The following is a 10,638-nucleotide window of genomic DNA, read 5'->3' as shown; positions in this document are numbered from 1 at the left end:
TGTGTGTGGACAGAGTAGGACTCTCGTTGGATCTCTTTGGTCTTCCCCATCTGTTCCTCCCTGCACCTTGACCATTGGCTCCCTTCAATGGCATCAAGCAGATCTGGATTCAAATCCCAGCTCAGCCACTTCCCAGCAACGTGGCCTTGGGCAAGTTAACTTCCCCTGGCTTTAGTGTCTTCATCATTAAAATGGGGATACCACTCCTGGTTGTTGTGAGAATTAAGTAAAATAAGTAAAACACAGGGAATTCCCTGGCAGTCCAGTGGTTAGGACTCCATGCTCTCATTGCTGTAGGGCCCGGGTTCAATCCCTGGTCCGGGAACTAAGTTCCCACAAGCCACGCAGTTCTGCCAAAAAGAAAAAAAAAAAAGTAAAACACCCAACGTATCTTATGGCATAAAGTCCTTAATGTGCTAATTATTATTGTCTTAGCCCCTTACCCCTGTCCTAGGCACTGGTAGAGGATTTATAAGCATCTGTTGAATTAAATGTTATGTTGAAACATCACTACGTTGGGAGTCAGCAGAGGTAGATTTTAATCCTGGGTTATGGGCATTGGTCATTTTTTCTCTCTTGCACTGTTTTTTCACCATCCTTAGGACCTCCAAGTTCTCTTCTAGCTCTAAGGTGAAGTGTGAATGCATCATTTTATCGCGTCCCTGACCCTCAGACCCTCCTTTGACCCACATCTCTCCTGCATTGTTGGATCCCTCCTGGCCAACAATTCTTTTCCCAGGATCCTTCTAGCTTTGGCTCCCAGGGAACACTAACAACCAGCTGCCACCAGATGGTGCTATGGACTCATTCAAGTGAAGCTGGCATCTAGTCTCCAGCCGGGCTGACGGGAGCGGTCCTAGGATGCCCTTCTGGTTCCTCTGGAGAGGCTGGGCTTCCTCAGTGGAAGGCAGCCAGGCCCGGGATGATCCTAGGAGGTGAAGTTTCCAAAGCCCGCCCTGGTTTTGCAGTGGAAATTCCAGCATAGAGTTGGCAGCAGGACAAACTACATAAATTGTAGGACCCAGTGCAAAATGAAAATGCCTAAGTTGCTGGTGGAAGCAGCACAGGAAATATCTAAAAGCCAGCAGAATGGTTCTAGTTCAGCCTTCTAGAGCTGACTATTAGAACTTTGGGAATTTTATGAGCTGGTTGTTGAACACAGCCATTACAAAAACGTAAATTATAAAAACTTACAATTAAATAACATAAAAACAAAAGGTAATAAATACCCCAAACTCATATTTTTATACATTTCACTATCATCTATGCTTTTGAAATAACTTACATTTTTTGTATCTATATGTAAGAAATACTATATAATGGTGTGTTACTTACTGTAATCTCTTCCCAACTCTGCATTAGATGATGTCACATTGGTAGTTCAAAATCAGTGAAGGTGGGAGTGTTTACATTATCAAATCTACAAACATGACAAATCATGTCCCCCGCCCCCAAGCCAGTTGTTAAACTTTTCTCAGTACACCCCTGGTCCTCGTTGTACTCCTAACACGCTGTGTTGTACGATCTTGGGCAGAGCCCTGTTTCTTCCAGCCTCTGATAAGTCTATGCATCACTTTATAATTTACAAAAGGAGGGCATCCTTTCTGTGAGGGGTACTGTTGTCTCATGTAACTCTTATAGCAATTCAGGAGGTAGATTATTGTGGTCCAAAGAGCAAAGGATATTTCTGCAGAAGAGCTGATGACTTTGGCTCCCAGGGTGGCTGTCACCAAGGCTCCCAGAAGGTGGCGCTGTGGACTGACTTCAGGGAAGCAAGCCACATTACCTTTCTGTGCCTTTTTTTTTGAGTTGGAAAATGAGAACAACAACAACAACAATAATAGTAATATATTTCCAGCTGTTTCCAAGCATTGTTCCTGGAACCTGTACATCATAAGCTTGCTCCATGGCTGTATCTGAGAGTGGGTAGAGGAAAGAGCTAGCCCGCTCTGCTTCTGTAGGACCTAGCAGTGGGAGGTGAGAACTAGCATTTCCTTCCTACTGTGACAACAGACAGTGAGGGTTTTTCCCAAAAGGGAGACTGCGGTTGGATACTGAAGGAGTACAGGAAATGTCAGCCCAAAATATGTTGCCTTGGTATATTGATTATTTTGCACTGAAGGCACTTGAAAAACAGCAAATTAAGGGAGAGGCTTTCTCTGAACCTCCCTCATCTGCTTGGGGACAAATCCTTCAAAAAGGAACTCAGTTATCATAAATCCCCTCCCCTGGAGTTTCATTAACCAGGGAAGATAAACTTTTATCATAGGGAGACTAGAAGTTGACCCCACACCCAGACAAACTGTCATAAACTGTCATATCTACCATATATTCTCCTAAGGGCCCATTCATCTTTCCCCAAAAAAATCATTTACTCTCTCCCCTAAGTGCCTTACTTCTTCCCTCCCTTTTTCCTATTAAGGCAGTATATAATCTTTCAAATCTCATCACTTTTTTTGGTATTTACTTTTTTTTTTCCTGCGATGTCCCATGCACATAATACTAAAAAGGAATAAATTTGTATACCTTTTCTCCTGTTAATCTGCCTGTTATCAGTTTATTTCATAGGCCCAGCTATGGAACCTGGGAAGTAGAGGGAAAGTCTTTCCTCCCCTACAATGTGGATGGCCCAAACATTAACTGTCTATGTACCCCATTTGCTGCCAAACATATACATCCTGTGTCCCAAACTTAGACTTGCTTCCCAATGAGTAGAAAGCGACTATCACTTCCATAATTAAAAATACCCTTAACCCCCCAGGAAAGGCACCCCAATGCCTTGATGTTCCCCCTGTAGCTTTCTCTGAATCCCTTCTCAAAAAGCTGTAATCTATGACAGAATGGTGAAGATAGTCTCCATATACAACCACAAAGAGACAATAGTAGGGAAAAGAGAGAAGAAAGAGGGGCTTCCCAGGTGGCGCAGTGGTTGAGAATCTGCCTGCCAATGCAGGGGACACGGGTTCGAGCCCTGGTCTGGGAAGATCCCACATGCCGCAAAGCAACTAGGCCCGTGCGCCACAACTACTGAGCCTGCGCATCTGGAGCCTGTGCTCCGCAACAAGAGAGGCCGCGATAGTGAGAGGCCCGCGCACTGCGATGAAGAGTGGCCCCCGCTCGCCACAACTAGAGAAAGCCCTCACACAGAAACGAAGACCCAACACAGCCAAAAGTAAATAAATAAATTACAAACAAACAAACAAAACCACAAAAAAAAGAGAAGAAAGAGAAGAAAATGTATTTAAAATATGTTAAATATATACACGGAAGGAAGTTCAAGTAGAGGCTGTAATCTTCACCTCCTTGAATTATTCTAAAGCTGATCTTATATTTATGACTTTCCTTCTTCACTATCCCAGGTTCCTTCTGCCTTCGGTCAGCAATAGATGGTCAAGTTCTTTTTCCATGGAAGAGCCAGATCCTCTTGTACAGAATTGCTGTAGTCTTGCAGTAACTTTGATCACAGGATTTGTAGTAGGACTATTATCCTTAGGGAATACAGGTGAGTCTATCCCTAAGCCTCCCACACCCATTGTGTGGTGACAACTTATTTCTCCTTGATAGCCAAAGTTTTGAACCCCAGAAAATACCTTGATTTCTTTTTTTGCTTGTCTTTCAGCAGCATGAGGTGCTCAAAATTGTTGAGTGGCAGTTTCAACTTCCAGTATGGTGGGAAAATTGCATCACTTGGTGGAGGCATTCCCCCCTTGGACACTAGAAGCTTTTAACATACCTCCCCTCCCTGCAGTCATGGGGTCAAGAAGCAGATTCTTTATTTATTTGTTTGTTTGTTTATTTATTTGGTTGCGCCAGGTCCCCTTTTTTTCTTTTTCTTTTTTTTTTTTTTGGCTGCGTTGGGTCTTCGTTGCTGCGTGTGGGCTTTCTCTAGTTGCGGCGAGTGGGGGCTACTCTTCATTGCGGTGCGCGGACTTCTCATTGCAGTAGCTTCTCTTGTTGTGGAGCACGGGCTCTAGGTGCATGGGCTTCAGTAGTTGTGGTGCGTGGGCTCAGTAGTTGTGGTGCGTGGGCTCAGTAGTTGTGGTGCACGGGCTTAGTTGCTCTGCGGCATGTGGGATCTTCCCAGACCAGGGCTTGAACCCATGTCCCCTGTGCGCCGGATCTTAGTTGCAGCAGGCGGGCTCCTTAGTTGTGGCTCTCAGGCTCCTTACTTGCGGCTCACTGGCTCCTTAGTTGTGGCACATGGGGTCCTAAGTTGCAGCAGTTGGGCTCCTTAGTTGCGGCTCGAGGGCTCCTTTAGTTGCAGCTTGCCAGCTCCTTAGTTGCAGCACATGGGCTCCTTAGTTGGGGCAGGCGGGATTCTTAGTTGCAGCTCACTGGCTCCTTAGTTGCGGCAGGCAGGCTGCTTAGTTGTGGCTTGCTGGCTCCTTAGTTGGGGCATGCAGCCTTCTTTGTTGTGGCATGCGAACTCTTAGCTGCGGCATGCATGTGGGATCTAGTTCCCTGACCAGGGATCAAACCCGGGCCCCCCGCATTGGGAGTATGGAGTCTTAACCATTGCGCCACCAGGGAAGTCCCCAAGAAGCAGATAATTTTTGAGTGAGTAAAAAAAATTGCATTGTTAGAGGAAGCCACCGCTACATCCAGCCCCTTGGTTCTTGACCTCTGTGTCTGGCTAAAGGAGAAACAGTTCAGAGCATTACTGCATCTTGCAGATGGCTCTGTATCTCCCAAAATGTTGTCTAACAGCTGGTACTTTATCTGGACCTTCAGTATGCCTTTCTGCCATTCTAGAAGGCTGACTAATGGAGCACATGGTAAGACCAGTGATTCCTATGGATGTCAGCTCACTGTCTCATTTCTTTTCTTGTGAAGTGAGTTCCATGATCAGAAACAATATTGTGTGGGATACCAAGACTGTGTACTTAGTCCACAGGTGGAGGTTCTGGCAGAGGCATATGAGGCAAGGAAAACAAATCCAAATCCAGAATAAGTGCCTCTTCTAGTGAGACAAATTCCTGCCTCCATCATGGGGGTCCTATATAATCAATCTGCCCAAGTAGTTGGCTGGTTCCCTTAAGGTGTGACACCAAATCAAGAGTCCAGGGCTGTTAGCTGCTTTGGGCAAACTGGGTATCAGTCCTGGTGGTTGCCCTATTGGCCTTGGTAAGGGGATATCCCTGTTCTTGAGCGCATGCCTAATCTCCACCCCTGTCATCATGGTCCTTTGTCCATGAACCCATTGAACAAGAGATGGACTAGCTGGGGGAAAAGGCCATCAAGTTAACATCCACAGAGCATGTTATTTGCTGGTTATTAAAAGCTTCCCCCCAGTGGAGGCCCAAGGTGAGCATTCAGATGGCATATCTGCTGTCTTATGATCTAGGATCATTCTAGAACTCCATCTTTTGCAAACCTCTTTCTTATGAACTTCCAATCTTTATGACTGAGCTGCTCACATCATTAGTCACTGGCCATGACCTGGTACAGACCCTGACCTCAGGCCTTCTCTCCTTCTAGGCAAAGTGGACAATGAGATATACTGCTTACAGTTTTACCTGCTGAGGGATTTCCTTCTTCACTAGTCTTTGGGGACACATAACCATTTCTATAAAACCATTTCTTGCTCTTTCAGAGTCTGCCATCTGAAAACCAAGCTCTAATAGTTTTTCCTTTACAGGGAGCCTTGGTGCAATCATCCCATATCTGTGAACATCATGGCCTGGGCCTATTCCAGCAGGTATGTCCTTGTGCCTCTGTCCCCAACTTTTGTTCCCAAGCCTCTCATCTTGTTTCCTTCAGTAGCCACTTCCTGGGATTCAGTGTCAATCCTGATTGCAGGCCATCTCTCCTTCGAGACAAAGTGGAAAACCATAGGCCCCGCTCCATGTTCTGCCACCAGGACGATTTCCTTCCTCTGCTCTCCTTCAGGGTCATCTTGAGTGGGCTGCTCAAGCCACAGCAGTCTCCATTTCTGGCTGGTACCTGCACATTGTACAGAGCCATGCGTAAAGCAGTTCTACATTTTTTCCTTCCCAATCACCTGGGTCTAACTAGTCATAACAGTGTTGCAGGAGTGGACACACTGGGAGTGAGGACGACCTGCTTATTGCCTCTTCAGGGCTGTTTGGGCCAGGTTTTACATGGACCATTTCCCCTTGAGAACTGCGGGCATAAGGGTCAGAAAACATCCAGTTCATGATGGGAAGCTCAGATTACAAGGTCATCTGGAGCCCTATAGTCAGGTGTACAATCTATCAGAGCCCATTAAAACTCCAGGAGCTAGTTCACAAAAGAAAAATACTCTCTTATGAATAAAGCATGGCTTTACCCCTAAACGCTAAGGGCCTGTCTACAGAGATCCCTCTATCAGTGTTTGCAATAGGCTCCATAGAGCATTCTAATTTACCTGGCACTGTGAGCCATGGATCTGTTCGGTCATCAGGGCCAAAAGGCTGAGCTACTTGCACTGCGGCCTGGACAGCTGGAGAAGCCTCTCTTTGTCTATGCCTTACTCAAAGTGGGTAACTGGCAGACAGGTAGGACTAGTGGACCAATCATGCTGTATTGTTTCCTCCCAAATCCAAAGAGATCCACCAAGCACTGGGACTCCTTCTATGAGGAAGGAAGTCTAAAATGCAGCAGCCCTGTCCTTTGCTTTGGAGCTAATGTCCTGACGTGTTTCAGGCCATATAACTCTAGGATTTTAATGAAGTGTCATGATGCTATATTTTCACTGGATTCATCTTGTACCCCTTGGTACCTGCTATTTTCTACTTTTTGTGTTCTGTCCATATGGGGCCTCCAGTGTGACTGCCTGTGGGATGAAATGACAGATAGTTGGATTGGCTCTTGACCTCTATTCCACCATCCTTCTATTTGAGGCGTTGTAAAGCTAAAAACATTTCCCAGACTCCCTTGCAGCTAACGTTCTAGATGAGATTTAGGAAAACAGAAGTGAGGCAGAAGACATCTTTCTGCAGGAGTGGCTACTGGCAAGCAAGATCTGCTTGAAATACCTGGAGTGGTTTATGTTTCCTACATTGAGCTGTCTTATCTAGACGGTGGCAGAATCAAGATTCCTGCAGGCTAAATTAGGGCATGGAGCAGAGGGGTTGGCTTTTCTCTGGAGCAAGATTATAAAGCTAATTGCTTCTTATATTCTCTGTCACAATGGAAAAAATACATTTTTTTTCTGATCAAGTTTTGGGTTGTGCTGATACACTCCCCCCCCCAAAGCCACATCTGGAACAGCATTTGCAATTAGAGCCACTGTTTGATTAAGTTTACATATTATTCTTCATGACCGTCTGTCTTTTCCACTGTCTGAAGAATGGATAATGATGTTACAAATTTCACCATGTCTGCATATTTACAGTTGTTAATGGTGGCATTAATCTTTGCAATGCTCTCAGGATTTTTTTTTTAATTTATATATTGGTGGGAATGATGAACTTCAATAACATCTACTTCATTTTTCTTGTAGTAAAAGCTTTTAACCTGTGGTCTGGGAGCCAATGTAGCATTCTGTCAGTGGTTTAAGATATCTATTCCAGGGAACATATGTATATGTATAACTGATTCACTTTGTTATAAAGCAGAAAGTAACACACCATTGTAAAGCAATTATACTTCAATAAAGATGTTTAAAAAAAAAAAGATATCTATTCCAATTATACAAATGAGCACAAAAACTAGTACATGGATTTGGGACCTAGATCTATCCTTAAGTGGACTTTGGTCAAACTCCATTTACGGCCTGACTCCCTATACTTCATATTGTCTCTTGGTACTTAGTCTCTCATCCGTACCTTTGTCATCTCCTCTGTGCAGCCAGGGCTAGAAGCCTGCAACTCCATTTCCCAGACTCCATTGCTAGCTGGGTCCCAGTTAGGTTCTGCCAACGGGAGGCCCTTGGTTATGTTTGAAGGTGGGAGGAAGGGAGAAGCTCTTTCTGCTTCAGGAGGTGCCTTGTCTTTGGCAGCAGTGGGTCCTCTGGCATTGTCAGTAGTGAGTGTGGGGTTGCAGGCATCAGCCCAAGGGTGGCAGCAGCTTCCTGGACTCTGGGGAATGCCACCCTTTACCCCTAGCTCCCAGCATTTCCACTATCTTTGTGACCAATCCCTGAATTAAATTCCTCTCTTCTTGAAATACGTAGGGTGGTCTCTGTTTTCCTAACTGGGTACTGATTCACACATTTCCATAAGCCCACACTCTTTTGCAGCACAGAGGCATTGTGGGTGCCTAGGAATAAGTGTGGCCAGTGTCTGAGCATAAGTTCTTTGGACAAGGAGAAAGACTCACAGTATGGTCTTATGGTATTTTTGTTGAATCTTTTCTTAAGGATCCTTAACTTTCTTTTTTCTCAGTGGTCAGTGCACTTGTAAATTAATTTGGGTATGGGGATTGGATGAAAGATCAAATTTGTCTATTATGTCAATAGAGGCCTTTGTTCACTAGACACAGAAGTTTTTTTTTTTTTCTGTTAGTGTTATAAAAACTAAATGGGAACTTAGTAGTCTGTTTATGATTAGTTGTTGCCAAAGACTTCTGTGGATCAAACCACTCTGATTTCATGCCCACTCTGCTCCTTATTGGTAACCCTTCCCACTTTGTATTTGATGGGTAACTGCCACCACCTGGGCTCTATCACCCTAGAATCCTCCTATCGTCCTTGAGATGAGAGTCTATTTCAATTGTAGACCCATCTACCACCATTCCTGGCTTACAGAGTATGGTCAGGAGAGTGCTTTTTAATGATTTTGGCATTTCCCTCATCAGTTGTCCTTTAGCTTTGGTAAAGGAGGTGAATTTTGGGCCTTTTCAAGGAATATAATATTGGCTTGGTCAGCAAGATGCATATATAAATTCAATAAATCATCCTGCCTCTTGAGATCTTTGAATTTCTTCCTCTGGTTTATGCCAAGAGTTTTCTACTGTCATACAAATTAATGATGGGTCAGTATTGTATCCACGTTTGCATAAAAAAACACTTCAAATTGCTAGAATAACAGCTGCAAGCTGTCAGAGGGAGCACATTGAATGCAGACTCTCCAGTAAGTACACTCAGATCAATACACTCATTTTGATCTGAAATTATATTCAGGCTTTCCTTAAGTACCCTCCAAATCCACCTCCATAAATAGTCTCCTGCTTTTTCATTATATAAAATAGCAAATTGCTGCAATTTTTTCTTTTGGTGGACCTCCTCTTCCCTATTTTTTTGTCTGTTTTTCATCCTATAAGACGTGTTAGGTTTGGACTTTGGTTCTGGCCAGAGGGCAAGAAGGGACTTAAGTTTTTTCCAGCAATGAGGGTTCAGTCTTATCAATTAAGGGAGGATAAAAACCTTCAGGCAAGGGAAGAGAGAACGCTTCCTTGTGGCTCAGTAGACTAACCCTCTACACTCCTGCTAAGAAATTTAGTCCAGTCTCACAACTTGGATTAAATGTATTAGAAGAACCTCTCTTTTTTTTTTTTTAAGATTTTTTTTTTAATTATTTATTCATTTATTTATTTATTTATTTTATTTTTGGCTGTGTTGGGTCTTCGTTTCTGTGCGAGGGCTTTCTCTAGTTGCAGCAAGCGGGGGCCACTCTTCATTGCGGTGCGCGGGCCTCTCACTATCGCGGCCTCTCTTGTTGCGGAGCACAGGCTCCAGACGCGCAGGCTCAGTAGTTGTGGCTCACGGGCCTAGTTGCTCCGCGGCATGTGGGATCCTCCCAGACCAGGGCTCGAACCCGTGTCCCCTGCATTGGCAGGCAGATTCTCAACCACTGCGCCACCAGAGAAGCCCTCTCTTTTTTTTTTTTAAACAATTTTTTTTTGGTTTTATAATTTATTTTATTTATTTATTTTTGGCTGCGTTGGGTCTTTGTTGCGGTGCGCGGGCTCCTCATTGCGGTGGCTTCTCTTGTTGTGGAGCACAGGCTCTAGGAGCGCGGGCTTCAGCAGTTGCGGCTCGTGGGCTCAGTAGTTGTGGCTCATGGGCTGTAGAGCGCAGGCTCAGTAGTTGTAGCACATGGGCTTAGTTGCTCCGTGGCATGTGGGATCTTCCTGGACCAGGGCTCGAACCTGTGTCTCCCGCATTGGCAGGCGGATTCTTAACCACTGTGCCACCAGGGAAGCCCGAAAAACCTCTCTTAATTGACCTACACTTAACTGACTTGCTTGCCTAACTTATACTCTCTGTGACCAGTTGTTTTCTCCATGCTTTTAAACAAAATTGAAGTAAAATTCACATAATGTACAATTCACCGTTTAAAAATATACTATTCAGGGAGTTCCCTGGAGGTCCAGTGGTTGGGACTCGGCGCTTTCATTGCCGTGGCCTGGGTTCAATCCCTGGTTGGGGAACTAAGATCCTGCAAGTCCTGCGGCACGGGCAAAAAAAAAAAAAAAAAATTCAGCGGCATTTATTGTTTTCACAATGTTGTACAACTACCACCTCTCTCTAGTTTCAACTTTTTCATCCTCCCAGAAAAACACCTCATATCCTTATTTTCCCCTCCCCCCATTATCTGGTAGTTACTAATCTGCTTTCTGTCTCTATGTGTTTGCCTATTTTGGATATATCATATAAAAGGGAATCAAGCAAAATATGACCTTTTGTGTCTGGCTTCTTTCACTTGGCATGTTTCTGAGGTTCATGCAACTTGTAACATATATTAGTACTTTGTT

Source organism: Eubalaena glacialis, chromosome 3, assembly GCF_028564815.1.
Source record: "Eubalaena glacialis isolate mEubGla1 chromosome 3, mEubGla1.1.hap2.+ XY, whole genome shotgun sequence".
Lineage (NCBI taxonomy): Eukaryota > Metazoa > Chordata > Mammalia > Artiodactyla > Balaenidae > Eubalaena > Eubalaena glacialis.
This window is presented reverse-complemented; position numbering follows the sequence as displayed.